This window comes from Arachis duranensis, chromosome 2 (genome assembly GCF_000817695.3).
Source record: "Arachis duranensis cultivar V14167 chromosome 2, aradu.V14167.gnm2.J7QH, whole genome shotgun sequence".
Classification (NCBI taxonomy): Eukaryota; Viridiplantae; Streptophyta; class Magnoliopsida; order Fabales; family Fabaceae; genus Arachis; species Arachis duranensis.
The window spans coordinates 77,990,941-77,995,894 of record NC_029773.3 but is presented as its reverse complement, the minus strand read 5'-3'; positions in this window follow the sequence as shown (position 1 = coordinate 77,995,894).

Genomic DNA, 4,954 nt, shown 5'->3' with positions numbered 1-4,954 from the left:
CTTTCCTCTCTAATGCCATTACTCTTATTTTCATATTTCTTCTAACCAACTTTAAAGATTTAAGCTTTTTATGAAACTCTTTCATGTTATAAGAACAAGGATAATAACTAAGAGAATAAAGAAAAGAAAGATAGTAAACTTACAAAGATGAACTTGTACTCTTATTGCTTGCAAAGTTGATACACTTTTTGAAGATGATTACAAATATTTAGAGAATATATGAAGTAAGAAAATATAAGAGTAGAGAGATTTCTTGAGCTTTCAAGTATTTGATGCCCTTGAATGAGTGAAGTCTTTGGTATTTATAGACCCCAAATGGTGACTATTTGGGTACTATTTGCCGACAGTACTGTTTGCTTTTACTGTTTGCCGACATTTACTATTTTGCCGACATTCACTGTTTGCTTTTACTGTTACGTTTTTTTTTAAATCATTTTTCTTTATGATTGGGCTTTTACATTGACTGCATATACAGTACTTATTACATCTCAAATGGGTCTTGAGAGTCTTGATAGAAATGAGCTGGGTTGAACTGGACCTCTTCGTCTTCTCCAAGAGGTACGGTCTGTATTGCTTGTAGATAGCTTTGGATATCTTCCTCTGAGGTTGCTGCAGGTAGGGATGCCATAATTTATCACTTCTGTGCTAAGAATTGAGTCTCTTTTTTATATGCTATTTGTTCATTGGTGGTGCTTGAGGCTGTCCACGTTGTCCTTTAGGGTTTGGTAATGGTAGTCGTGGCTGTTCTTGAAGTTTCCGACGGGGCAAATTCTTCTTCAAGATTAGAGGCCCAAGCCTCCCAGATCTGGATTGTCTCACTCTTCGGAAGAAGCAGCATCGGATGGTGGTGGCTGCGGCGGAGGAATTGCGCATGAAACAAAGATTTGGGATATTTGACGGCAGGGGCGGCAAGGTTAGCTTGAATGGGATTTTTTTCTTCCGATTTGCGAATAGGTTCTCAATTTTCAATCTTTTATTTTCCCAAAATACTCAAAACTCAAAATACCAAAATAAACTCATATCTCTCCCTCAACCTCTATGAGGAGTAGCATACACAAGTTACTTGGAGAGTAAGCTTAATACATATGTACATATATACAAACAGAAATCCAAAATACACCCAAGAATTACTTCACTTCAAGGATCCAGACACCTAGCGAGGAGCCTCTTGACCTGCATCTGAAAAATAGCAACACAGTATGGAATGAGAAACGAAGGTTCTCAGCATGGTAAAAGTGCCACACGCATAATAAATAAGGTCCTAAGAATGTCATAGGCAATCCTAGAACTCCGTTATTCAATTATCCAACTTAATTACTAAACAGAAGCTATAAACAGGGGTAGGTATTCTAAATCTACCTAACTTACTCAATTTCAATCATAATCTAACACCAAACCATTTCTCTGTTTCCTCCATCCTTCCATCTTCCATAATGCAACAGAAACAAGCAACCAAACAAGTTTACGCACAAGTAATGAGCAGACAGTACAAGTGGCAAGTATAACAGGTAGCAGGTGGTATATATATCAATTAGGCAAACCCAGAAAATGCATAGCAATCAAAACAAACAAATGCATATGATGCATACCTGTCCTATGGCTGATGGGGCCCATCTGTCGGTTATCCAGCCAACCCGACAAGTCCAAAAACCTTAGACTGTCTCCCGTCGCGCATCTCCAAGAGTCTATGCATAGAGTTCACATACATTCATCATATAATCACTCAAAAGGGGTTATCTATATCCGGGTATTTATACATGCCCGGTCACCCTTATGACATAGGATCAACAGAGTATTGAGATTCAACCTGAAAAACGTGGTGGCGAGCCACGGTTTTTACCTAGAAAAACTTGTATCTCAGATATCATTATTCATAAGCCATGACAATTTCATTATCAATACATCATCACTTATCAAGCCTTAGAGTTAAACTTCGTTAACATACTCATTTCCTTCATAAAAGCCACCATTTATAACTTTCTTCACCCTCAAGATATCTTATTTTCCTAGCTTCTTTTATCCACTGGACCTAAAATTGTACTTTAAACCTTAAAGGAAGAAAATGGAGATTTAGAAGTGGAAAGTTAGTTTAAAAATAGTCAATACCGAATTTTGCAGCAGGCGGCATCCACGCGCACGCGTAGTCTACGCACACACATGGAGCGTACATCGAGTCATGCGTACGCGTGAGTCATGTGTACGCGTGAATATGCACCTACGCGTACGCATGCTTCTCGTGCATGCATCGCCAAAATTTCACGCCACGTGTACGCGTACGCGTGGATGGGTGTTCTTTCAAAAAAATGGGCAGAATGCCCAGGAAGCTTGCTGCAACCAATTTTAGCCATCCTGAACACAGATTTATACATCAAACTTTTAACATCCATAACTTTCTCTTCAAAATTCTATTTTTCACAAGATTGATATCAATCAAAAGCTCTTAAAACCATCTTTTTTTTGCAACAAATCACAACTCAATCCAAAATTTGAGGAGAAAATTATGGACCTTCAAAGTTCATCCAAAATCACTTTTTCCAAAACACTTCCAAACCCCATTTTCACCATATTCATAAATCCTTTCCTTCAAAACCTACATATTGCTAACATAACCAATCTCAACTCATCAACAACCATTTCAAGCTACCATTAACCAATCCAATGAGCCATATCCACAACTTTGCATTAACATATATCATATATACATATATGAGCAACCCTTCACATAAACCATTCCATTAATGCAATTATCAACTCTTCACGTAAACCATTCCATTAATGCATTTATCAATCCTTCACACACATTATTCCATTAACACGTTTATTAACTCTTCATATGTTAATTCATCAACTCATATAACAAATCTTTATTAACAAACACCAACCATAATCCATCATAAATAAATACAAGAGCATACCATTAATAACTTCCACACCTCACAATTCCAATACATATCCACCAACAAATCTATTCTAACAACATTACAAGACTAATCATTAAATACAACAACCAATTCAACTTATCCTATGGTTCTTCTAATCTAAGTTTTCACAACACCGTAAATATTAAACGTGCGAAACTTAAACCATACCTTGGCCGATCACTTAGTTTCACCCAAGGCAGCCTCACAAGACAAAACACAGCCCCTCTAAACTCAACTAAAACAGCCACAAACCAAGCCTTGATCACCAACAAGCCTCTAAATATTCCCAATTCAATTCCAAAGCATACATACCCATTTAATCTACACCTAATACATATACATATTCCAATTTCAGTTTTTCCATAATAAATACAAGATTGAACTAGGGTTAGGATATCCTTACCATACCCATATGCTCAATAGCCTGAGCCCATAAGTCCCAAAAGCTAAATTGAGTCTAAAACACAAAATTGGATAAGATTTCACTATAAGATTTCAATTTCACCAAAGAAAGAGGAATAGAGATTTTGAATCAAATATGAGGCTTATCAGTGAAATTGATCGAATAGAAAGGTAGAGCTCGATGCGCTGGACGCGTGGCCACAAACGATGCGGTGATCGGAATTCAAACGAGGAAGATATGGTGGTTGGAGTATTTGATTAGGGTTAGGGAGCTCTCCTCCTCTCCCTTTCTGTTATGGCATTGCAGCAGCTAATGAGGAAGAAAAGAGCTACTGTTTCTTTTAAGTGTTTGGGTCCGGCTGGACCCACGGGTTCGGTTTAGGTCCCGGTTCAACTGGTTCGGTTCTTTCAATTCAATTTTAGGCTAAATTTTTGAAATTGATATCAAAATTCTCGTTTTGATAAGCTCTATCCTATTTTGATATTAGTTTTGCATTTTTAATTTTTCTATTGAAAATTCGATTTATTGACTAATTATTTGATTTTAGCGGGATTTACATATTTAAATTTCAAATGTCAATCTTTTTAATTTTTCAACTAATTTTATTTTAAAAAATTCATTAAATTTACATGATTGAATAAAAAAATTTAGAATTTAGATTACTCATTATTAGTTGTAACTATTACTACAGTACAATAAAAACTTTTAAATTTTATAAAAATATTTATAACAATTATAAATACACAACAGAATCTTGATTATCAATAAAATTAAAATAATAATTACAACTAAATATTTATTAATTTGTTTATAAAGTTCAAAAAATGTTCTTGTACTCGTTATTTTCAATCTTATTCTAGTTGTATCCGTTGCAAAATGTAACAAATGCAGGGTTAATGTTCAAATTCGTCACTGAAAGATAACGCGATTTTCATTTTCGTTCTCAAATGATTTTTTTAATCAAATTAGTCCCTGAAAGATAAACTGTTAGTCAAATTAGTCCTTCCGTCAATTGGATGATGACGTGACACGCCACGTGGCAGGTCAGTAACACGTGGCATGCCACGTGACAGGTCAGTGACACGTGTCACTTGACATATAAAAAAGTTTTTTATTAGTCAAAATAGTCTTTGAAAATACAGACGTAAGTCATTTTTATCCCTCAAATTTTAAAAATTAGTCAAACTAGTCCTTCTATCATTTTTTTATTTTTTCTTCATAAAATTATCTCTCTCCTTTAATTCTTTTCAAAATCTCTCTTATTCTTTTCTAAAACCTTTTTCTTACATTATCACATTTTACTAGAATATATATATACTCAAAATTGAAATGTATGTATTTGTTAACCTAAACAAAGTTATATACTCAAAATCAAAATTTATATATTAAAAAAAATTATATAATCTATCTCAAACATATGAAACACACAAAAATTTATGTAATTTATCATATGAAACATATGAAACACACATATAATCTATCATAATAAATTTTTGTGTATTTCATATATTTGAGATAGATTATATAATTTTTCTTTTGATACATAAATTTTTGTGTGTTTCATATGTTTGAGATAGATTATATAATTTTTCTTTTAATACATAAACTTTGATTTTGAGCATATAACTTT